This window comes from Lissotriton helveticus, chromosome 10 (genome assembly GCF_964261635.1).
Source record: "Lissotriton helveticus chromosome 10, aLisHel1.1, whole genome shotgun sequence".
Classification (NCBI taxonomy): Eukaryota; Metazoa; Chordata; class Amphibia; order Caudata; family Salamandridae; genus Lissotriton; species Lissotriton helveticus.
In genome coordinates, this window is record NC_136071.1 from 1,165,724,256 (window position 1) to 1,165,751,209 (window position 26,954).

Below are 26,954 nucleotides of genomic sequence, written 5' to 3' on the forward strand. Positions count from 1 at the left end.
GCATAACATTACATTGCATGTATGGTAAGTATTGGATAGTGTAGGGGTAAAAATTAATATTCTAACTCTAGGGGGGTGCAACAGTAGGGTAAGTGTTGGATAATGTAGGGGTAAAAATTACTATTCTAACTCCAGGGGGTGCAACAGTAGGGTAAGTGTTGGAAAGTATAAGGGTACTATACGTTGTAATGTTATGCGTTGTAATGGTATGCGTTGTAATGGCATGCGTTGTAGTGGTATGCGTTGTAGTGTCATGCGTTGTAATGGTTGCGTTGTAATGGCATGCGATGTAATGGGTGTTGCGTTGTAAAAGGTTTGTTGTAATGGTAGTGCGTTGTAAAAGTTGCGTTGTAAAGCTTGTTTCCCGTTAGAGTTCATTAGTTTTTTGTGTTTTTTTTACAACTGTATAAAGTTGTAGGGGCATATTATAAACAACTAGCGATATTTATCGCTAAATAAGCTTAGCAACATTTTTTCTATCGTCGTGCATCGCCGGGTTTTATCGCAGAGATAACGTGCTATTAGCAATGTTTATCTCAAATGCGCTAAAATATCCGGCGATAGTGGCTTAATGCGTGAATATCGCTGGAAAGCCAGCGATATTCAGGCATTGAAACCAATAGGGTCTTAACCTGAATAGCTACCTCCCATTGGATATACAGGTTAAGAAGTGGTCTGATCAGGCGTTAGTTTCCAGCGATATTCGCGCTTAGAGTGAATTTTTTTATCGTTACGCCTGCGTTGATAATAGGCGATAGCGATGTTAGCGACTGCTTTCAATCTCTAACATGTTGTGTACGCCCACTTTGCATGTCATTAGCGATAAATATCGCTGCTATGCAAAGTGGGCCCCAAACCGCTCGCTATCGCCTACAAACTGTCGCTAACTGCTGTTAGTGACAGCTTGCTAATAGGGCGATGAAATTATCGCCGCTTCTCGGACGAAATTATTTCATATCGCCCGCCTTGCTAATATGCCCCGTAGCTTCCAGAAAAATCCCTATTTAGTGAAGTTCATCAATTTGGGTTTCGCTTGCGCGCTATTTAATAAACTGAGCAGGGTATTTTGGTATTACTAAGAAGTAAATGACAGCAGACATTTCTCCCAAATAAGTACTTTAAAGTCAGGTAATGCACCCAAAAATACACACGTCCCGTAGACCAATAATTTTCAAAATGTATGATCAAAAATTAAATCATTTTTATAAATTATTTTTGATATCACATGTATACACCAAAACATTTTTTTTTTAAAACATCAACATTGTACATCAATTGTTAAGGAGACCTGTTAACATGATGAGGAACAGTGAACGTAATGTACACATCAGAAAAAGCAACATAACAGAAGACAACACAAATTCGTTAGCACAAATGAACAGAAAAAATAAGAACGGTGAAAACACACAATTACACACATACACCAAGCTTCAATACAAATATACTAAAATAAATACATATAAAACACGAAAAAGCAAGAGAAATGCGCCGAGTAACCCTGGGCAAAGTACTACGCTACGCTGGCGTAGTTTGCGAAGTTTGCGCTACTTCGCATAACGCAAATTGCATGTAGCACAGTGCAAACAAGCGTAGCGTAGTGCAGCGGTAATTTTTTGCTTGCTCGCGGTCCTCAACATCAAGTTGCCAACCGCGAGCAAGCAAAATGACATCCCGGCGAGACTTTTTCCTCGTTCGCGATCAGCAACATCAAGTTGCCGATCGCGAGCGTGGAAAATAAACCATCTGGTGAGATTCTCAACATGGGGAGGTCAGGTTTCTCATTGCGAGTGGTCGCATATGCTCGCGACCGCTCGTGATGAGAAACTACCAGTTGAGAAAGCTGCAGCTCGAGTGGAAATCTACTCGAGCGGCAGAAAACAACCGCTTGCACTGTGCAAGATGCAGTTTGCACTGATTGCACAGTGCGGACAAGCATCCGTCACTGTGCGAACAGCATTTTGCACAGTGCACTATGCAGTTCACATAGCTACGCGTAGCTCGCGTAGTGCTCTTCGCATAGCTACGCGTGGCGCTACTTCGCAAACTACGCCCAGGCTTAAGCGCCGACACGCGTTTCGGAAGTTAGATGTACATAAAGAAATCCTTCATCATGGCGCTGAGAGAATAAATTATTCAGTGGCCGCAAGCCATCTGTATATCATGCACTGTGGCTGGATAGATAGTGCAGGGGGCGCTGTACAATATATGTTAAGTACAGGGGGGCCCCATGTGAAAGGGCCTGTGTCACCCTTATGCCTGCCATCAGGCTGGCGTAAGGTTTTGACGTATTGGCTTCCTAGAAGTGGTGCAGCGAAATCCCATAGATTTCGCTGGGCCACTCCTCCGACCCTTTCTTGCGGGGTTACGCCTACCCTGCATACATTATACTTGGCGCAGGTGTAATGTAGCACAGAGGTTTACGAAGTGATGCATCTACCTAGATGCGTCATTTCATAAATATGGTGCATGTTTTACGCCACTGGTGTGTCACAAAAAGTGACGCACCGGAGGCGTAAAAGTGACACAGGGGCTCATAAATGAGCCCCAGGTTTTCTAAATAGCATAGGATGCTGGTTCAGAAAGGTGAATCAACACAATATTGTCAAGGATGCATACCTGCTCATAAATATAGGATAGAGTTTCTTGGTCCCGTGCTACTCAGCCCGGCAAAGCACCTGCAGGACCTCCCCTACATGACAAGGATGAGAGTCACTGATTGGCGCGGACCTAGGTACTTCAATTTTAAGCCCTGAAGTGCTCAGGCCCGAGAGTCTATAACTGATGCCTCGTCACATAGTGGGGTGGGGTCAGCAGTCTCACTCACTTCATCCAACTCCATGACGAGTAAGGGACTGCCGCCTCCTCTCATTGGCTGACCTATGGTCATTACCCTCATTGGCTGACCTAGGGTCAACCATTGAGGCGAAGCAACAGTCCCAATTGTCTCAAACCACCAGAGCTTCTCTACAGAGTAGCTGCAGCCAGTAAGTTTTATGTTATTTAATGTTTGGTGCGTGTATGTGTGTGTGTATGTATGAATATCTGTGTATTTGTGGATCGTGTGTTGTGAATGGGAGTGTGTGTGTGCAAGTAAATGCATGGGGATGAGTGTACATGTGTGAGTTTGTGGCTCACCCGCCCCCCCCTCCCTACTTGAATTACCGTCCGCCACTGCTCAGGACAAGGAGGTTAATTGGGTGGGGTACTGTAAAATGAAATTAAGCTCCTCCCTTTCAGAAGGTACAGTCCTCATTGCTTAACAATGATCCAATGCACATTAATGTAAGCAAGAAACATGCTGTAATTCCTTGTTGGATAGTAAGGGACATCCATAATTAGGTACAGACGCTCTCTTGCACCACTGGGGCCCATTGTCACTGCTCTGCACTGATGGTAGATATGCTCTGTTCATTATGTAACATATACCATCCCCAATAGAACTGGCTAGGCAATAGATCCTCAAGGGCGGTCAATCAGTTGTAATCACTCACTGGACCTTAGGCAGGGTGATAGAGCGGTCTAAAGAACCCCATGGCACCTGTCAAATGACTGGTCTTCCCCTAGTCACAGTAATGTGCTGAGTCATAACTCTAAGGCTATTGACGGGTGCACTTCCTGGCCCCCGCATGCCACTGTGAGTGTGTGAAAGAGTGCCCCGAGTGCCTCTCCACCTCCTATGATACCAAGAAAAGGACAATATTATGTAGGCACAGCTGTTCTTACAGTTCAGCACTTGACTTGACATTGGTCTTTGTCACTCAAAAAGCTACTCTCACGGATACATCTTTGTACTATACTGACCTCAGAATATAGCTTCTGGAAGTCTGCTTGAATCCAGCAAGGCACTGTGTCATACGCATGAAGGGAGCTACTGCTGACACACCTTTTGGCTTGGCCTAACGTTGATTTTGTGGCTTGTGGTTTGGCTCCTCTCCTGTCATTCTCCTGTGATTCTCCAAGGTTTTGTGATTTCCTCACGCATGCATGTGGTTCTCTGGGACTCACAGTTTCTTCCCTACATGGTCAGGATGCTGCTTTGATGAGTTTGTACTTCTGTATGCCTTGGATGACATTAGTGGTGACATGCAGAACTTCCCAGTAAGTCACTGCTACCATCCAGCAGTGGAAGGGTCAGGACCTGGACGGTGGCTCTGAAGTCCAGTTCAGGTGGACCTCAGTTGTATTTTGTTGAGTAATGGGAGCTGGCTGGGTTTTGAGGGATATGCTAATGCGGATTGTTGATGGAGGTGGTTTGACGCTTTCTGATGGTTGCCATCTTTATCCATCCTGCTTCATGTTGGCGAACACGTCTTGAATGTGGCATTACTTTGGTGTGAGACTGCCTCCTCCTCCTCCAATTAACAATGCTGCATTATGCAGATATCATTCTCAGTACCAAATGGTGATTTCCAATATATTCTTTTATTTATGCTTAGAGAAAGATATATTCATCGGTTCATTCCTCTTAATGAAATCAAATGCATAAAAAGATCCTGAACAGCCGACACGTGTTTCGCCCTTCAGTGTCATTTGGACCAGGGTTTTTTCAAGGCTTTAAAAATCATAGTTTCATAATGTTCAAGTCACATTTGTAGGCACACATTGAATTCTGCATTGGTGATTTTACTGTTGTCTGTGTGTTATCGGCAGACGGACGGATCTGCCCATGCTGAGTTCCACTGTTGTGAAGATTATAGTGTTCAGGGGGCGTGGCCAGCAGCATGGCCGGTTAAGACGTGCCTTGCCAGAGCTCCTGACGAGCTGCACCTAGATCCGCCGTTACACTATCCCCAACGAAGCACCGCACCGATCAGCGGGAGCCGCAACACTCCGGGGGCAGCCGGAGGTGCATCTACTCCACTAACTGCGCGGGGTTTCGAAGAAAATCAAGTCTGAAGCCCCGACTCGGCGCCTCCCTGCGCGGCCAAGATGGCGTCCGTGAAGCCCGAGAGTCGCCGAAGCGCCTAGGATCCCTCCCAAGACCCGGCGGAGTCAGAGATCGCTGCCTGAAAAACGCTGCAAGGAGGCCTGTCCGCGGTGCTGGCCGCCCGGTGTACGGAAGGGAAAACGAGAGGCACCGAATACCGGCCGCCTTTACCAAAATGGCGGCCGGCGCAATCCAGAGCCGGTAAGAGGGAGCCGGGCCAGTCACCGCCTTTCCCCCCTGGCCGCGAATCCTGCCGACTGTAGAGGCGGAGGGCGGAATAACTCCGGTGCGCTTCCCGTGGGGAGGCAGTTCCGGGGGCCGAAGGGCATTGGAGCATTGAGCCCTTTTCACGGACCCGGATCCTACACCAACATGGCGGGGGACTGCCTCGGGAGTGCTTTGCCTAGGGTGAGAAGCCCTCCCCTGGCCTCCCGCCGGTGAGTTGCTCGCTCGCCACCCTGATTGCCTGGCCATCGGAGGGGGAGACCCGGAGGGCCAGTTGTGCAGACTGTGGTGGAGGCCCTGGGCGCCTGATGGCGCTGTGCTCATCGCGGGTGGAGTAGGAATCGCGAATGGTCCGCTCTCACTCCGTGGCGGCTAGTGGAACCGCGTCCAAGCGGGCACAGACGGCGGAAACGGACATACACAGTAGGAGCTGTGTTTACCCCCGGCTCCAGCCTTACTCTCGGCTCGCCAGGGGTCTGAAGCTTGCGGCTTGCCCTGGGGGTCCCCACCCGAGGAGTGGACAGGCATGGGGGAAAGAGACGTGGTCCCTAAAACCACGAAACAAGGCCCCATGGACTACTTTGCGGCGCCAAGACACACGGCGGAGCACCACTCGGTGGCACCCGGAGTGCGGACAGACACGGCACTGTTGATGGAGGCCATTCAAGCATCCAGAACGGACATACAAGAATCCCGGGCGGCCCTGGAGGTGAAGATCGGGGAAGTGGGCTCCGAGGTTACACTGCTACGGCAAGACTTCCGGAAACTGTCCGATAGGGTGACGGAGACTGAAACAAGGACAAGCGGCAATGATGCATCGATATCCGCCCTGAAGCAAGATATGGCGGAACTACAGGCCTCGCACCGCCAGCTGCTGTGGAAGGTGGATGATGCAGAAAATAGATCACGACGCAACAACCTTCGCTTCGTGGGATTTAGAGAAGGAATTGAGGGGACGAACATGGCATCATTCCTCCACACTTGGTTGACGACCACCTTCCCGACGGCACAGTTCTCCCTGTGTTTCATCATTGAAAGAGCGCACAGGGCCCTCCTGGCTAAACCTCCGGAGGGGGCGAGACCGAGGCCGGTCATAGCGCGCTTCATGAACTTTGCGGACAGAGATCTGATTTTGAGAGAAGCCAGAAAAATGGAGGAGATACGTTCGGAGAATACGACCATAATGATTTTCCCGGACTACAGCCAGGAAGTCTCGAAACAGCGTCGATCGTTTGACTCAGTGAAGGCAAAGCTGAGGACCTTGGACATTCGATACATGCTCCTTTTCCCCGCTAAGCTCAAGGTGATCTACAAAGATAAGTCCATCTTTTTCTCGCACCCAGAGGACGCGTGGCAGTGGCTCGAGGAACGCCCTGTACTGAATAGCAGAGAAGCCGTGGGACGAGAAGCACTGGAGAAATCACTGCGGGATAGGGCACGATGGGAGATGCCGAAACCACAGAGATGGAAATCGCGAAGGGTGAGGAAGTTGACACCGGCGACACCGTACCAATCCCATGGCACGGGCGACAAGAGGGGTGGTAGATCAACGTCACCTGGAAATGACTCAGTGGCGGGCTCCAGGTTCAGTTGCCTGCGCAATGGAATCCGCTCAGAAGGAGATGAAGAGGAAGAATCGGAGGGCCGCGCATCTGGGGGAGAGGAGGAGGTGGAGGTGGGAGACTCGGTCCACCCACTAGTCAAGGAAATTCATCACTTGGAGCAGGACTCCTCGGGGCAATCCGGCGCACCCGTAATGGACTCACAAGACTCACACTCATGAAAGATGGTGCTCTGGGACTTGGGAGATGGCAGCTCGACATGTGAGTGCACGCAAGTTAACACGCCCTTCTATGTTCTTTAAGTTTCTCTCACTGTTTTTAGGTTTGTGAAGGGAGGGATGTGTGGGAGGGCGACAGGCCTTCACCTACGGATAGCTTGGTCCTATGTTAGGATGCAACTGGAAGGGGAGGGAGGCAGGGCGGAGGGGATGGAAGGTTTTCGAACTCTCTCACATTGGGGAACGAGAGGGTCAAGGGGGAGAAGGGGGCCACTTTCGCGAGATTCACGCAGCAGCGCACATTGAGCTCACGCACCACATGCACATGCCAGACTTGGACCATATGCAATTACCTCGTAATCCAATGGCAAGTACCATAGCGGCACCAATAGGGGTTGATAGGAAAATGAGCATCCTGACATGGAATGTCAATGGTTTGGGTTCTAAAATCAAAAGAGGACTGGTGAACGCCTACATTAAAAGGGTGGACCCAGACTTTACCTTCCTGCAAGAAACACACCTCCAGGGTACTATATGCGGCTTTATCGCTAGGGGGGGGACACAGGGTATTGGCACATGCGGGATACACTTCTGACTCTAGAGGGGTGGCATCCATCGCTAAAAAAGCCTCCCCCTTTTACATTACCCGCACCTGGCTGGACACACAAGAAACTTTCGCCGGAGTGCAGGGCACCTGGAACAGACGCACCTACACGCTTGTCTCAGTATATGCACCACCCAAACTGCAACCGCGTACACTCACGGCGCTCAACCGCATACTCTTGGAGACCTCTGATACAATACAAGTGGTGGGAGGAGACTTCAATGATGTTATGAACACCAGACACGACAGATCAGGAGGAGGGACGAGAGGCGAACACCAGACAACACTCTGCGGCCAGATGTCCGCCATAGGACTTACAGACATTTGGAGGTGGCTTCACCCGACACTACAGGCATACTCATACTACTCCGGGCACATAAGGTGTTCTCGCGCCTTGACTACGTTTTTATGTCCCGCCAATACCTGAGAGCAGATGACATTGCAGAATATAGGGCCAGGGGCATATCGGACCACTCGCCGCGGTATGTAAGAGTGGGACGAGACCAGGTTAGACACACGGGAACTTGGCGCCTGGCGGCCTGGGATTTACCAAATGCGACTCTACTTAGAGGTATACGAGCTGACATTAAGGTATATCTAGCTGAAAACGTGGACAGGGTAGACTCAAGGGTTACTCTGTGGGAAGCCCTGAAGCCGGTCCTTAGGGACAGGATAAATTCTAGGTTGGGCGAAGAAAGACGTAGACTCCAGGCTGAGTTGACTGCCCTAGAACAGGCGATCCTAGAAAGGGAAAGGGAATATCTGGCCCAAAAACATGACGAGACCCTCAGAAAGCTGCTGGATGTCCAGACACAGTATAGGGAACTGGTGAATGAAGAAGCGAAGACCCAGGCCCTCGCCACCCTCCACAGGCTATACGATGTAGGGGACAAGTCGGGGAAGCTCCTGGTGTGGCTAAGCAGGAAAGAAAGGGCGGCGAGATGGATTGATAGTGTAAAAGCCGGAAACGGTGTTCTTGTCAACACTGATAGGGAGATAGCCGAAACTTTTGCCACGCATTTTGAGGCATTCTATGCGGCGCGTGACCTTGCTACACAGGAGGAGGCGCTGCAATATTTAGGTGCAACAGTCCTGCAGATCCTCCTCCCCGAGTCCATGGAGGCCTTAGAGACGGCCATAACGGTGGATGACATCACCGAGGCCATTGCCAGATTGAGACCTGGCAAAACTCTGGGACCCAATGGCTTCCCGGCAGAGCTCTTTAAGCGGACAGCGGACCTGCTGTCGCGACACCTTGGGGGACTCTTTACAGGTGCCTTTGAGGAGGGAGAGCTGCCCCCTGACCTAGCGAGGGCTACGATTGTCCCGATTTATAAAGAGGGCAAACCACGTGAGGATTGCGCCTCATACCGACCCATCTCCTTACTGAATACGGAGGTGAAGCTGTTGGCCACCATCCTGGCAGCGCGACTGAGAACAGTTATTACGGATCTGGTGCATCTAGATCAATCGGACTTTTTACCAGACAGGGCCACTAAATTCAACCTCAGAAGGACCCATAACTGGTTGCAAGAGGTGCGGGGCCGCGCCGATCCCCACTGGTTCCTCTCCCTAGACGCCGAAAAGGCATTTGATGCAGTGCACTGGCCTTTCCTTTTTGCAGTCCTCTGTAAGTTCGGTTTGGGGCCCAACTTCATCCGGTGGATACGGCTCCTTTACACTGCCCCGAAGGCCAGGGTGCGGGTGAACGGGACTCTATCCCGCGAGTTTCAGATTCAGAGAGGTACCCGACAGGGATGCCCCCTGTTCCCCCTCTTGTTCACGCTTACAATAGAGGTGCTCGCCGCCAGGGTCCGACAGAACAATGGCAGTCGCGGGTTTACAAGTGGTGCCGCTGACTCGATGCCTGAAAAAATCTCGCTCTACTCAGACGATGTTTTACTTTACATAACGGAACCAGACACCACGATCCCAGAGCTCTTTCGAGAAATAGAACGCTATGGCAAGATGGCCAGCCACAAAATAAACTGGCACAAATCAGTACTTTACGACCCTGGGGGGCACAATCGATGGGGGAGTTTGCCAGAAGACCTTCTGACAACTACCGAAGGCTTCCAGTACCTCGGGGTATTCATTACCGTGAGCGAGGCCCTCTCCTTCAGTAGGAACATAGAAAGGATCATACTTAATGCAGTGGCGGATATGACCTGGTGGAGACAGCTCCCGCTGACTCTTCTAGGAAGGGCGGCCATGTATAAAATGGTCACATTGCCAAAATTCCTCTATGCTCTGCAAAATGAATACTACTCGATACAGGCATTGGTCTTCCGCAGGATCCATGCAGATTTGCGATCCTTTCTCTGGTTAGGTAAGCATGCCAGGGTGGCCTTGTCCACTCTTCAGAGATATCAATACAGTGGTGGGATCTCACTCCCTAATCAAGAGGCATACTACTGGGCAGAACACCTAACGCCAATAAATGACTGGCTCCATGCCCCAGCAGATCACCCAACATACGCACTAGAAAGAGCGACAATGTCGGCCAAAAATCTACTATGTTTCCTCTATGGCACCCATAGACGGACCTCCCGCCTCCCTGCCACGTCAGTGACACTGTCCGCGTGGACGAAGGCTAACCGTCGCATGGGATGGGATAAGAAGCTCACACGACAGACGCCATTGTGGCACTGCCAGTGGTTGACGGAACTCCACAAACTGAGAGGTTTCCAAAGGTGGGATGATATTGGCATTTCTACTATAGGGGATGTAATTGCCAAGGGGAAGTTCAAATCGTTTCAGATCCTTAAGTCAGACTTTGGGCTTCACGACACACAACAGTTTAAATATATACAACTTCGGCACGCCTGGAAGGCCCAAAATATCACGCTCGTAGATATTCCTGAATATGCACCTCTAGAGGGGAGGCTCCTACAGGAGCAGATGCCGGGGAAGGCAGTCTCCCTGACGTATAAAACGTTAACTAACCATATGCTGGGGGACTTGGCAAAGCTCAGGGCCACTTGGGAGGCGGAGGTGGGAGAGATGGAGGACCTGGACTGGGACACAGTACTGATGCATCCCCGGGAGGTAGCTATCAAGTCCCGATTGCGACTGATTCAGTTGAATATACTCCATAGAACCTACTATGACAGACAGCGGCTATGCAGAATGGGGAAAATAGAGGACCCAAATTGCCTTCGATGCACTCAGGAAATTGGGGATTTTTACCACACGATATGGTCTTGCAGTGTCATACAAGCATATTGGACCCAGGTGTTCAAAGAATTGGAGGAGGTCCTAGAGGCCCCGATCCCACAAGAGCCCAAACTAGCTTTATTGGGCATGACCAACGAAGTAGACCTGACACGTCCCCTTCTTATATTTCTGGTCCTAGCATTGGTAGTGGCTAAAAGGGACATTGCAAGGCACTGGGGAGCGCCAGACCCCCCCCCCGACATGGAGGAATGGAGAAGGGGGCTTGATATCTACATGGCAGCCGAACGGGTGACCTATAAGGCCAGGGGATGTCCGAAAAAATTCCGCAGAGTTTGGTCTAAGTGGAGACGATACCGAGGGCTGGATGGGGGGATGTGAAGGTGGGCTTCCCTGGATGAGTGTGAGACGGATGGCCGGGATTGATGGGACAATGGCACTGAGAAGTTTTTAATTAATACTGCACTTGTGGACTGTCGTAGGATGCTTACGAGTTGTGATGCAGATCTAGAAAACGAAATAGCTGGCACGGGCGGAGGGGGGTGGGTGGGAAGGTGTGGCTGCTGCTGAGTTTTTCTGTATATAATTTGATGGAAGCAAATACCTGTGTTTTTATTGTTCATAGGGGGGAAGGGGGGGGAGGGGGGAGTTTTCCAGCAAAAGAAAAAACTGCAGAGGTTCAGAATGGCCCCTTGAAATGCTCAGTACAATATACTGGCCTGCACCACAAGCGCTCGATTGAAAGTTGCCGCCCGACCTCCGGGGTGTGGGCTAAATGGCCGTGTATCTAATTGCTATTGATGAGAGGCGCTATTTGTGGCTATTGGGAGTGCCTAAGGATTTGTTACTTGATCACTGTGAATCTGCAATAAAAAAAAAAAAAGATTATAGTGTTCAGCAACTCTGCAACACCATCAAGTGCTGCAGTGGAAATAAAGAAATACATTTAAAAAATGAGTGCTCATTGAATAATTAGGTGGGGAGGGCGTGGGGACTGGGTGAATTTTGCTGGTGGACTCTACTGGTGTCATTGTTACTACAACATGTCTATGAGTCGCAGAATGTGTATGCCACTGAGAATACATGTAATCCAATCTATGAGTAGGTAAATATTGATGGAAATTGAGTGCTAAGTATATGTAAAAATTTGCAGTGAACTGGCATGTGAGCAAAGCTATCAGCATCTAGTCCGCAAAAGAGGCATTGCAAAGTGGTTGCAGTATTTATTCTTCATTGGAAAATGTTATCCGTTGTGAGAACATGAGCAAACGCGACACACATTAGCGCCTTGAATTTGCTGCGTCTGGGCCTGCCATCATACACACTGCATGCTGTAGGAATCAGACATGATCTTCTCTTTCATGCTAATAAACTCAGTTAAGAGGGAAAATATTTTGATGTAAGATGTTAGTTCAATTTGAAAATAAACACTTAGTAATTGATGGAGCAAAAAAACAGCGGTGACAAATTCAGCGACTTCAGCCTTTGAAGGGCAAATTACTAGCCTTTCAGGAGGTGCTAGACAGCAAGACCACCTGCATCACTGCATTGCGTGAAAGGGAGAGAGTAGAAACGCGCCATATGTACAGGCACACCTCAAGCCGTCTAGCGCTGACGCAGGCACCCTTGCGCCATGGTGCACGGATGCCTGCATTACAAGCAGGACTGATGCTCTGCAGGAAGGGACACCTTCCTGCACAAAAATAATCCTTAGAGGTATATTCCTCTTTCTATGTGTGCTGCAGAATGCAAGTAATGAGGAGAAATATTAATATTTCTCCTCGTTAAGCCAGCCTCGGTAAGACACAACATTTTGGAGCAAATCTAGGTTTACTGACTTTAGTAAATCTGGGTTTCAGTCAAAATCCATGGGTGAATGCACGGGAACGCTTATGCTTCACCCATGAAATGCCTTCCCAATGCAAAGAAACTAAGGGGCAGATGTATCATCTGTTTTTTTGTCGCAAACGCTGCGATTCGCAAAATAGCAGCGTTTGCGACAAAAAAACGGGATTTTGAAAAAGCCTCGCAATATTAAGGAATCGCAAATTTTGCGATTCCTTAATATTGCGTAAGCATTTAAGAAATGGCAAATTGCGATTTCTTAATTGAAATGTATTAAGCATTTCAGTTTAGCGATTTTTGACTAAGAAATCGCAAATTACCACCAACTTGTTGTTGGTGGTAGTTTGCGAATTCTTTTCAAAATGCACTTTTTTAAAATTCTAAAGCTGCCATGTGACGCTCATACATGCCCTTAGGGCATGTATGTGCGCCATATGCGCACACATGTCAAATTCAGGGGTGCAGCAGGGTGTCCTTAAGACACCCTTGCACCCTTATAATTATTCTCAATTTGCGATTCGCAAATTGCGAATCGCAAATTGAGAATAATTTCCCATTCATTCCTATGGGCCTCCTGGCCCACAGGAATGAATGGGAAATTATTCCTTAATTGCGATTAGCAATTTGCTAATCGCAATTAAGGAATTTTAAGAAATTGCTAAAAAATAGCGAATTTCTAGATACATACCATTTTGCACTTCTCAAATAGCGATTCCTTAAAAATCGCTATTTGAGAATCCCAAAATGGTATCTTGATACATCTGCCCCTAAATATATTGCTATGCTCTGCGTTACTTTTTTTTTACTAAGCCACACAAAGCTTTGCAGTTCGGACTTTACGTGGCTTAGTAAATCTAAAATAAATTTTGCATTGGGTTGGGTCCAAGCAGTGATAGAACACAGACACAAAACGTTAGTAAATTTAGGCCTGACACATTTCCCATGCATAATTTCCCACTTTGCAACTAAGCTTACTAACTCCAGCACTTGAGCGCAGAATGGTACGAAAGCTGTTCAATTTCCCACTTTGCAACTAAGCAAGCCAGGGCCTCATTTATGGCATTTTGGCGTAGGGCAAGCACTTTTGCACTTTTGCTGTGCTGCCCTACTCCAAAGTGAAAGGGCAGAAATGCACCGTATTTAAGCAATACAGTGCATTCCTGTCCTTTTTGCCTGCGCTGCGGCAGTTTCAGCAGCCTAGTGCCTACATAGGCCCCCTTGCACCAAGGGAGCCTCCATTGCAGGCAGTGTTGTCTTTGTGCGAGAAGGGGCACAAAACCTATTATAAGAGGCATTTTACTCTTCCCATATGCAGAATGCGGCACACATAGAAAAAGGAAAAAACTAGGAAAAATGAAGTAATTTCTCCTTGTTACACCTCTCCTTGGGAGCCGAATGGATTTAGCACTTCCCCAGGTTTTCATGTTCATGTAAATCTGGGTTATGGTCTAATTCCATGGGTGTTGCATGGTAAAACCTACTGCAATGCCCATTGAATGCCTCCCGGGTGCAGAGTAAGGTGACATACCGATTTGCACTGCATCGCCTCACTCATGATTTATGAGGCCCCTCAAAGCCAAGGCAGGGTGGCTTTGAGTGGGTCATTAATCTTTATGAGAGTCCTGCGTCATGCGTATACCGTTTTACGTGGTGCAGATGTGACGCAGGGCTCTCATAAATAAGCCCCTTCGTTTTTACTAGTAGAGCAGACTATTAGTGGTTATGTGATAAACCATAAAGACAGTAAATAAAATGTATTGTAAAATGAATTAAAGTCATTACAAATGCCTCTAGGCATTTGTAATGCTGCTAATTCATTTTTACAGAACCTTTTTACTTGTAAAAAAGTTTGAATTGGCAGAAGTGCCAGCCCATACCTCCCATGCACTCAGTACTAATAAATGCTCAGGGAGCGCAAGGGCTCGAAGACACGGACAGCGAGCACATGGATTGGAAATGGCTGCCAAGTAATGAATATATGACGTTACATTGCGGTGTTTACACCGCAATACCTTTACAACACAGGCATTACAGTGCAAGTCGTTACAACAACTTGCGCTGGAGGGCGTTGAACTTAGGAATAGTATGATTTACTATTCCAACTCCAATATTACGTACAGTAGGGAAGGTGTTGCAATCATAATAATAATAATAATAATAATAATAAGGTAGTTTATAAAGCGCCTGGTGACGCCATCCCGGCGTGTCCCCGCGCTGAAGAAGCAAGTTACCAGAGACATACAGACTTCCCAAAAAAACACCCACCCCCCATCCCTCTGCTTATAGTTTATATAAGTGCGTTTTTAGCATTGTTCTAAATTTTGTTTCAGATTCTTCCAGTCTTAGGGATGTGGGGAGAGCATTCCAGTTTTTTGCTACTACATATCTAAAAGAGCGACCACCTAGCTTTGCTCTTTTTATACGGGGGATCGTCAACAAACCCATCCCCTCTGATCGGAGGGCTCTGGTTGGCTGATACCTAAGTACTAGATCAAACAAATAGGGAGGGGCTTTCCGTTGGAGTATCCTGTGGCACATTAAGAGGGCTTTGAACATCACTCTCTTTTTGATCGGTAGCCAGTGTAGAGCCGCTAATGCTGGTTTAGATGCTGCTCTTCTGGGGAGTCGTAATACAAGACGAGCTGCTGTATTTTGGAGGACCAGTAGGCGCTTTAGACCGTGTTCTGTAGCACCCAGGAACAAAACATTCCCATAGTCCATACAGGAGGTCACCAACGCCTGGGTCATAGTGCGTCTGGCCTCCAGCGGGAGTAAATCCAGGGTGCGATTTAATGTTTTCAGGACTCCAAAACATTTTCCTACGAGGCGAGGAATGTGGCCTTCATAGGATAGAGTGTGGTCCATCCAAATACCCAGGTTTTTGGCTTCTTTACAGGGAAGAGGTGTGGGACCCAAACACGTCGGCCACCACTCTGGAGACCAACTCAAGTTGTTTCCTCCCACCACCATTACCTCTGTTTTAGATCCATTTAGTTTTAGGCAATGAGCATCCATCCAGCCAATGCTTGCATGCAAGCCTTAAAATTAGATGCTGCCATTGCTGGTGCTTGAGACAGCGAGATCAGCAGTTGGGTGTCGTCCGCGTAGGATACCAACTCTACTCCGTACGCCTGTACCACTTCGGCCAAGGGGGTCATATAAAGATTGAAAAGCGTTGGACTCAGGGCCGAGCCCTGAGGAACCCCCTGTTCCAAGGCCATCTCTGCTGATCTACAAGAGCCTCGTTGCACCATAAAGCTTCTGCCTGTGAGGAAGATTTTCAGCCACCCCAGTGCGGAGCTGATGACACCTGCTTTAACTAGACACTGTAGTAAGATGGAATGGGCTACAGTGTCGAATGCCGCACTGAGGTCAAGCATCACCAAGGCCATGGTGTTACCGGCGTCCGCCCCCCGTCTAAGGAACTCAGTCGCTCTCAGGAGAGCTTTCGCCGTGGAGAAACCCGCCCGGTATCCAGATTGCGAGGGGTGCAGGGAGTTAGATTTTTCTAAGCGTGTCATTAGTTGACCATTTGCCACTTTCTCCGCAACTTTTGCTAAATAGGGGAGCAGAGAAATGGGTCTTAAATTTTCCAGTATATCTTGGGTAATGTTGGGTTTTTTCTTTATGGGGAGCACAATCGCTTTTTTCCAAATTTCTGGGAGGTGTTCCGTGGAAAAAGAGACCTGGAGTATATGCCTAATATACGGCTCCAGTGTCGAGAGGCTTTCTGTCATTATCCTAGGAGGGGCCGGATCGCGAGGGGATCCCGATTTAATTCCCTGACAGAGGCTACAGAGCATCTCTGGAGGAGGAACTGAAAAAGATGTCAGTCCCCCATCTGTGTTATCTATTGTCCTAGTTACTACAAATTTCGTACCTGCTACAGGTTTGTTGGAAAAGGTAGCATATATTTTCCTCACCTTTCCTGCAAAGTACTCGGCAATTTTGTTCGATTCTGCTATAGAGTCAGTGTCCTGGGTGGTTGGGGCACGTATCATCGAGATCTCTTTGAAGATTTTAAAAAGCTCTTTCGATGAGTTTTCTGCTTCCCCAATACGAATCTTATAATGGGTGGCTTTTGCTCCACGTATCATCGTTTGATATTTTTTCCGAACCTCTTTGTATTTTAACTTACTTAGAGGGCAAAAGTCTATTCGCCATCTCCGTTCCATTTTTTTACATGCCGATTTAGCCTCTTGTAGCTCAGGAGTAAACCATGGTGCTGATTTCCCATTTCTGCACCCTATTCTAGCGAGATGTATCGGGGCTGTCTCATCAAGGGCTTCGCGAATGCTCTGTTCTATTCTTTTGAGAGCGAGCTCACAATCGTCGCCTCCCGGTGGACCCCCCTCTAGCAACAGTTCATTGAACACCTCTTGGGAAAATTGTTTCCATTTGCGTCGGGGGTATCTTTCATTCTCCGCTAGGTGAGGGTCAGGGGTTGAAATAACAATTTTAAGTGGGACCAAGTAGTGGTCTGACCACAGGATCGGAAGGGGAGTATCAGTCATTATTCCGTCCCAGCTACCAAATACCGGATCTAATAGGTGGCCATGTTTGTGAGTGGGCGTGTAATTTTTTAGATCCATTTGTAGTGCCTGTAGGTCTAATATCAGATTAGTGGCTTCCTTATCCTGTTCATCATCAAGATGGATGTTGAGATCTCCTAATATCAGAAATCTGTTCTTTCTAGTTGCCAGATGAGCAATGCCCTCCAACAGACTACATTTAAAGTTCTTTAGTCCGCCTGGGGGTCTATAAACAAGAATCCCCGATACAGAGAATTGGGGCCCCAGTAAATCATACTATTCCTTAGGTTAGAGCGTCATCCAGTGCAAGTCATTGCAATGAATTGTGTTGTAATACCCGCGTTGTAAAGGTATTGCAGTATGAACACCGCAATGTAACCAATGTTTCCCCCTGCTGCCATGCTGGCTAAAAAGTGCCAGTGACCATCTGATGGGCTCCCTGGAAGTCATCATATTCATGACTCCCAGTTGAAGATCTGCTTATTGAACACTCACGCTCTCATGCATAAACTTGAAGATCAAGAGACTACGGCTTACAGGAGCAACTTTGAAATTAATTTTTTTTAGGAAACCTGGCCTCAAGCAACAGTCTCGTTGACGGGCTATATTGAACACCAAAAACCAGCAATCAAAGCCAGCAGTTATGGACGCCCGGTTGGCGCCCCGTCAATTTACACCTCATCATTCTTGCAGGTTACGATGGAGGAGATCCACCTGAAAGAACCGAGGGTGCAAGCACTGTAACTCAGCCCACGTTACTGTGCTGAGAAGCACCTTCCTGCTCATAAATGTTTACAAAAACCCTAGCAGTCCTGAGAAGCAGTTCAAATTGAAAAGGTTGGCAAATATCCTAACAGTTCAAAAAATAAAATACCCGCTAGTTAACACCATACTAACGGGGGATTTCAACACAAACTGTGGCATTAGGAGCAGGAAAGCCAACAATCTGGACTTACAACACAGCAAATGGGGTTTTTAGTGTTTCTATAAAACAGTCACAACAATGACTTTTTAGGTGCATGTCACGCCGCCATATTAGGCCTTTTGTGGTGTTTCCTTTCTTTGTTCTTGCAATTTGGGTAGTTAATTCCTCTACCCGTGAGAACTCACAACTTTTTAATACTGCACTAATGTTTTGTGACCAATAGGTTTGAAATGGAGAATTCGATGTTTTTTAGAATTAGCTTGACTTGACAATAATGTCCTCTGTTCTTCATACTGTCACTCTTGTCACGGATTCTGATAATTTAAAATGATGAACTAAGGGACCTTTCATTCCGTTCTTTTTTTTAACACTTTAATCACCATTCATACCCACCATTGTACCTTGCGTATCATACCACTAGAAATACTGTAAACGCTTTATATGTATCATAATAGAAGTAGTGTTCCAATTCTATACTATTGTGTTTCTTTCCCAGCCCTGAAGAGTCGCAGTGATTTGTTTCCACGCGACAAAACACGTGTCGGCTGGTTGTGGAACCAATAAACCTACATCTAATTCATAAAGAAATTGAACAGGATTGCAATTGTCTTAATTGGGCTCTTTACTTAGAATGTTATTTAATCTTGTATAAACTGTTATAATACCGTGAATGTTGTGTGCGAGGGCATTGCAGTTATTAACAATCTGGACTTAACTTGCGACATTCCAACGGGCCAGTAGAATCTTGCTAGAACAAAATGTGACAACGCGGACTTACCCCAGGCTTGACACGTGTAATGGACATGTCCATCTCATATATTGACTTCTCCTGGTGCTCAGCCGCTTTGTTCAGGAGCATCATCAGCTTCTCTATTGCGTATCCTCTTGAAAGCGACCATAGACCACAACAAATCCATTTGTTCATTGGCACCACCAAACTGGAAGCTGCACCCACTACCAGCACTGGTATGCACTCTGAAAATCTCAAAAGATTGAAATGGGATCAAAGGATAAGCACTGAAGCGATTACCTGGATTCAGACTCAAGACAGAGCAATGGCGTCAACTTCCAGCTCGCCCATTGTGCAATGGGACCTTTTTACAGACCAAATACTGCAGAAGTTCTATCCCGTGCACCATGGTCGCACTAAAACATCAATGCACAATGTAACCTAACTAGGGGCCAGAAAGCTATGAAAAGCGAGATGAACCTCAGTATGCGGGAATTTATAAAAACTCCTGTGTCCCCACGGTGAAACTAAGCGTGCATCAAGGGGGAAATTCAGATGGACAATCTGGCTGTCAAAGTTAAAAAAGAACGCATCGTTTGGGCTTTTCTCCTATACGTGAGTAAGAAGAGGAACACCAAACCATTTTGGTCCGTAGTCAATCCGATATCAATTGGAGGTAAGAGAGGCACCAACGAAAATATCTCAGAATCAAGTCTGACCTCCACCTTGTCACTACACTTTTCAATAACAGATACCTAGGCTCTCAGCAAACCCAATGTACTTCCACCATCCCCATTCCAGCATGGGTATCCTCTTCACACAAAGGAAATTCTAAATATCCCTGCAATAGGCTTGTTAGAGAAACGTTCCAGACTCAAACTAGAGAGAATGAGGAAAGATGGGGCACCCGGTCCAAACGGCCTCCCATCAGCTCACTTCACACCAGTTCCCGCGTTCTGATCTATTGCACTGTCTCCACTGTTCAGGTTCTGCTTGGCATCTAACTGGATCCCAGAATCTTGGAGAAGTTGGATTATTCAACCAGTTTTCAAGGGCGGATCAAAACTAGAACCCAGCCATTACCACCTTATAGTGCTTATAGACAACTACGCCAAACTCTTTGCAAGCCTTCTGCTTGATGATCTAAAGGCATGGGCAAATGAAGGTCAAATTGTTCCCAGAAACCAGTGTGGTTTCAGAGATAATTTCAGCACCTCCACAAATGCAATGGTGCTGGCTCTGTTGCATGACAAGGCAATCAGGAGCAGATCTGTGCTTTACTCTTCCTTCACAGACTTCAAAGCCACTTTTGATCACATTCACAGAGGTTCCTTGTGGCACAAACTGTGGGCTTGTGGCCTTCCATCAGATCTATTGAGAGCTATTAAGCAGCCGTACTCAAACAGATGGTTGTGGGCTCAACTAAGGGATGGCACGCATATTTCCCAAAGGATGTCTACAAGCTCCGTGTTGAAGCAATGTTGCTTGCTAGTGCCTCTACTATTTAGTCTATACATTTCCAACTTGTCGAGGCCCTAGATGAAGTCAAATGCCACCCCCTAAACTGGGAGGTCTATGCGTTACGCACCTGCTGTACGCGGATGATCTAGTTCTGCTAGGCCAAACCAAAATCAGCCTGCAGCGACAACTATCAACTCTGTTGCTCTACATTGGCAAGAACAGCCTTGAAATAAACCACACAAAAACCAAGACGGTCATCTTGAGAAGAAAATCGCAGGCCGTGGAAAGGTGCAACTTAACGGGAAGTAGCTTTCCCAAAGCACGGGGTACAAGTACCTGGGTATTCATATAGATAACTAAGAACTTTTAACACCCACATGAACCTCCAGAAAAGTAAAGGCTGCAGTCTTCTGTTTGGGGTTAAGAATCTATCTCAGAAACTATGGGCCCGAGCTTAGAGCCCCTACTTTAGGTGATGAAAGCCAAGGTAACACCATCGCTAACTTATGGGAAAAAAATCACCCTGAGGAAAGAGGCCACTTTGCTAGACAAGATCATCCCTCGAATTTACAAAGAAGCGCTTCATCTGCCAAAGACATCATCGCCTGCACAAACAAGACTTGAATTCAGTCTCATACAGCAGATCTAGGCCAGAAGTAGTTTCAGTCACAGACTCAGACTTGCCCCACAAGACAGCATGATCAGCTTAGTCTGGAGAGATTCAAGCAGTTTGGGGTCTACATCCACCTACAACTTCCACCTTCAGTATAAAGGTAGCCAATTTTTGCTTATAGAGAGAGGCATGGGGAAAAACTTCCCGCTGTCGGCATAAAAAAAAACCTCACAATAATCACTGCAAAAAAGCTGTCAAGGTTAGACAGCATGGCTGCTCCGAGCAAGCGCTCTCATGCCTGGGCAGTAATTAACTCCTGTGAATCACTTAAACAGCATTACCTGCACCTACCAGATGCGGTTAAAGACCATGGGCCATATTATCAAGAAAAAGCGATACATTATCGCCGTTTTTATTGGCAGGAAACTGACGCTAAAGCGGCGATAATGGGCTTGATAATATGCCCTTGTTAATTCTCACAGAAGCCAATGTTCTGGTGTTAACATGGGGTTTAAAACAGCGATAATTTTAACACTGGTCCTTGATAATATGCCCCCAGGTTCGTTGGCAGAGCGAGTAAAGTCCGCGCGGACATCTCCCGCCATGGCAGAACCCCACAACAAAAGGATAAACGTGCATGAAACTATCATTCCTATTCTCTGCACTTGCCCCTCCTTGCTACAGCTAAGGAAGTATCTCCGGACCTCCATCAGGCCGTAATTGCTGTTAAATGTCAAAGCCTTCAAGCTCCCCCAAGCTGCCGCAGCGAAGTTAGGAGTTGCCAACATCAACGCCTGTCTGGAAGCCGGACTTAAAAATTGACTTACTGCCCAATTCTGTTCCCTGCGAGACAGATCAACTATTACATGGATTCATCTAGCTGCACTTTAATATGTTGTTTCTTTCTTTTCTCTGATCCTCGGCACTAGGCATTTCTCTTCAAGCCTGCATACCTGTGTGGCTTTGTTTCAACGTCGCTGGTCTCCTTTCTCCTCTTCTGTACTCTCCCCTCAACACAATTTTTGTCCAGTCGCTGTTATAGTGCCGCATTCCTGCAGCTATCCTGCTTCGGCACTTTACCAACTGCTCAGGGTAGGAATGTTCTTAGTTTACCTACATACTGTGAAGTCAATTGCGGTCCCGATCTGGCTCGTAGCAACTTTGGGGCAGATTTAAAAGCCCCTTGCGACACATTTGCGCCACCATTGCATCACTTCTGTGACGCAGCGTCGTCGTAAACAATGCACCACATTGCGTCATATTTACAACGTAACGCATCTAGGGAGAGGCGTCACGTTTTAAAGCCCTGCACAAAATTATACCTACGTCAGGTATAATGTATGCAGGGTGGGCGTTCGTCACACAAAAGCCCCGTAAAAGTGACGTAGTGAAATCTACTAGATTTCAGTGAGTCTCTTTTTTACGACGCCGCTGCATCAAAATCTTACACCTGTTTGAAGCAGGCGCAAGGAGTGCATGTTAGGAATAGGCCGCACCTGAGCATTGCTGGAGTTGCGTTGCACTTGCGACAAAAGATGGGAAACACATCTGTCTATCCATGTGCCCCAGTGCGCGGCACTGTAAATGCGACGCATCCATGGTGGCGCAAGGGTATTTTTGCGTGTCGCATCTTTACTGGAGCATCCCTGCTAATATGCAGAGATGCGCCCGTCCTTGTAAATCTGCCCCTTTATTTGCATCCGCCAAGTTATGGCGCCGCCTCGCGCTGCTACCCTCCAGCCACTCCGAAGATAATCTGCATCACGGCATTGAGTCTCGTTCCTTCATGCACCTCGCACTTTCTTTTGTGCTTTTTCCTCACTCTGCTGCTATTTATACCTGAATCAACCATGGCACAGTTGCTCGCTGCTCCTGGCACTCTGCACTTTCTATTCTGCTTCTTTTTTACCTAGTTTGCTGTTATTTTAGACTTGGCATCGCCTTGAGACCCTCACGGGTGAGTAGCCGTGCTATACAAACACCTGATTGATTAATTGATTAATTGATCAATTGATTGATTGATTGATTGACCTAACTATGGCACAGCTGTCTGATGCTCTTTGAACTTTGCACTTTCTACTGAATTGTAATTAACTCCCTCTCTCTGTGGATTTGGAAGTTTTAACCTACATCATGTTTGTAAGTGTTGGCCATGTTTCTGCAAACATCATGGCTTCAATCATATGATTCGGAATTGCGCTGTCTGGTTGAGCTCTTGTTAAGGTTTTAATTAACTGAACAATAAATGATTTACCCAGAAGTGCCAATGCACAATATGAGGCCAAATGCAGTTCCATTCTGATGATCTCCACTGGAGATGCCCTGGTTTCAAAAGTTGCCTCAAAGCGGGGGCCTCAATCTTATGCATCAGAAACCAAAGAACGTGACTGCAGACCAGTACAGGAACCATTTTATCCATAAATGCCTTCTTAAACAGACTGTGAGAGTACCTGTTGTAAATAAGATGATGATAGATGACAGGATACTTCTAGTTGATTACACGTATATTTATTGTAGGACACAGCTGAGTACAAAACCTCGCCAGCTGACCAGACCATCAACTGACACAGATAGAACACTCTGGTACAAGTCAGAACACTCACAGGTATTCTGGGAGACTAAGTAGGTAAGAACACTAAGGAAGGGCTAATGACTACTGTCAGCCATATTGCAAGAAGAATCAATATACAACAGTACCTCACTTCTACTGATTGAGAAATCTAGGGACAGCATTCAACAAGATCTTTACACAACGTTTCTGGACTACATACGTTTTACCTCAAATATTATGGTTGTCACAAAAATAAAACTAACAACAAAGAGGAAATGAGAAGATAGGTCTACGGGTTTACCCAGCTTCCAGCTGCTTTATTTATTTATTTATTTATTTTTCACATTTTTAAAGCGCACTGTTACCCGGAGGTGTCCTGGCGCTGGGTGATCACTCATGTGCGTGTGCTGAGGAGTTAGTGAGTAAAGAGCCACGTCTTGAGGGCTCTCCTGAATGCCAGCAGGTCATGAAACTGTCTGAGGCTCTGTGGCAGTGCGTTCCAGGCTTTAGCTGCCCCCACCGAAAAGCCCCTTCCCCCCCAACGCGCTTTCCTGACTCTTGGGACTGTCACCAGTCCCTGCTCGGCTGACCTTAGGGATCTTGCAGGCTTTTACCAGTGGAAGAGCAGCTTCATACATTGGGGGCCTAGGCCGTGCAGTGCCCTAAAGATCGTGCAGAGAGCTTTGAAAACTATTCTTTTACGAACTGGTAACCAGTGAAGCTTCACCAGATCCTGTGCTACCGAGGCAAACTTAGGGGTACCCGTGATCAGGCGCGCTGCTGCATTGTGCAGGATCTGGAGTTTGTTTAGTAGTCCCTGTTGGGCATTCAGCAGGAGGCTGTTGCAGTAGTCTAATCGGGACAACACCAATCCTGTTACCACTGTTTTCCTGTGTTCATCCGCCAGAAACGGCAGAACTTTATGAATGGTTTTTAAGACATAGTGGGTTGTTGAGGATAGAGCATTAATTTGTGGTTTGAAGGACAATGATTCGTCCATAAGTACGCCCAGGTTTTTAACCTTCACCACCGGTGAAGGGGGGGTCCCCAATTCCTCTGGCCACCAACGTGGGGACCAGAAGTTGTCCTTGGACCCAAAAAGAAGCACTTCCGTCTTTGCTGAATTAAGCATGAGACAATGTTGTGCCATCCAGTTGCTGGCCTCTTGCATACAGCCTCTGAACCTGTCTGCTGTGCTTTCTGTTTCACCTGGGAGCAGGGACACCACAATCTGCGTGTCGTCTGCGTACAATGTGAGATTAAAACCAAAGGATCGAATCACTGGCGCTAGGGTGGAGACATACACATTAAAAAGAGTCGGACTCAGGGAGGACCCCTGGGGAACTCCGCATGGAAGCACAAATGGGCGAGATTCAAAGTCCCCCAGGGCCACCGTCTGAGTCCTGTTGGAGAGGAAGGCCTGCAAGATCTTAAGTGCCTTTCCTTGAATTACGCAGGCCCCTAACCGGTCCACCAATAACTTATGATGGACCGTGTCGAAGGCCGCGGACAAGTCCAGCAGGATCAAAGCGGATCTGCCTCCTGCATCCATCACTCTTCTTATGTCTTCCGCAGACTTGATCAGTGCCGATTCCGTGCTGTGCCCCGCCCAGGATCCATGCAGAGATGGGTCTAGATGTTCTCCTGTCCTCAGGAAGGTGCTCAGGTGCGTGTTTAGTATACCCTCCATGATTTTGGCTGGGAGGGGTAATCTGGCAATGGGCCGATAGTTGTTCAACTCGGTTATATCCAGGTTAGATTTTTTAAGAAGGGGGAGGGGAATTCCCCGCTGTCCAGCATGAGATTGAACAGGGGGGTAAGTCCCGCTGCAATGGTGGAAGGTGTTAGTTTTGCAATTGTGGCTGGGCAAGGATTATGAGGGGAGCCTGACTTTATCCTTTGTAGTCGGTTCGCTACCTCCTCCTCGCTAATTTGAGTACATTTAAGGAATTTTTCCATTTTGCTATCAGTCTCTGGGACTGCATTAGGGGTCAGAGTCCTGACTTGGTTGTCTAGAGAAAAGAAGATCTTTTCTACTTTTCCCAGGAAAAAATTAGCAAGATTTTCACATAGTTGGGGTCTGGGGGGTATCTCCATTGGCTTGGGGGCTGCTACGGATGACACCGTCAGAAATAGTTCCTTCGGGGAGTTGCTGGCCTCCTTGATCCGTTTCGTGAAGAATGCACGTTTGGCCAGTCGAATCATTTCTTTATAAACTCTCAGCTCTGCATTGAGTAGTCTTTTGTCCGCCTCTCTGTACTTTGTCCTCCAGGATCTTTCCAGTTTTTTACAGAGAATTTTGTGGTCCCTGATCTGATCTGAGAACCAAGGAGCGGAGGGCTTTGAGCGCGTGGAATGAAAGATTTTAGGGGAGCCAGTTGCAGACATGCTGTCTCGAGCCAATTGGTATAGGCTGTGGCCGCCTCCTCCACATTTCCTGAGGGGGGTGCCATAGATGTTCTCAGTATGCCCTCAAGCGCTTCACCCTGTATGTTATTCCATTTCCTAACCTTTCTTGGAGGGATTTTAGCTTTGCAAGGTCTTACCGGGGGAGCTAGAGTAATTTTAAAGTGGACTGCGGAATGGTCAGACCAGGAGACCGGCTGCACTGTCGTGACTTCTAGATTGGGATGGTTGGAAAAAATACCATCTAGGGTATGTCCTGCCTTATGTGTCGGGCCACAGACCCATTGCTTCAAATCCACCCCCTGCAGCAGTTCAATCAGATCGTGAGTATCTAGGTCTGAGCCGCACTCGAGATGGAAATTGAAATCCCCTAGTAATGTGAAGGACTGGGCACATACTACTTCTTCGAGTAGGCTACTCAGGGCCGTAACAAATAGGGCTTGGCCCCCGGGGGCCTGTAGACTAGACAGCCTCTGAGGGTTTGATGATCAGATAAGGTACAATTATAAAGAAGTGCCTCGTCTAGATCAGTAGCTCCAGGCTGGAAGGACCCTCTGACTGATTTATGGTAAATAATAGCCAGGCCTCCGCCTTTCCTCTTTTCTCTATTATGAGTGTAGCAAACATACTCCGGTGGGGTGGCTTTAACGATGTCAGGGCCCGAGGCTGCGTCTGTCCAGGATTCTGAAATGAATGCTATCATTACTCCAGAATCCTGAATTAAATCCGCCAGTTCTAAACTGTGTTTGACCAGAGATCTGGCGTTGAGCAGCAGACACTTCACTGAGGCTTGCTCTTTCCTCACCGAAGTTTTGTTTAAAACCCTGGGGGGTGCAATAGTTTGCCAGTGCAGACTAGGCAGAGCCTGTTGACAGTTTGCGCACTGATGAGGATTGGTCGACACGTCTTCCCCCATTTCCAAAGTGACGCAACCTGTCATACTGGTATTGCCCCTTAGTGCCCACAAGGTATTGCGATTATAGGCGTGCCGCGTGGTTGGAAATGAAAGCATCCGACCAGGGGTCCTGGCACTGGGCACAGGTCCGGCGTGGACGGGCGCAGACGGGCTTGCCTTTGGTGCGCCGCCGGCGCGCCCGCTGAGCTCGTCCGCTGCGCTTCCTGGGCCAAGGTGTCATTTTATGCAGGGAGGGGTGGGAGGGGCGGAGCACTGGACTGCTCGC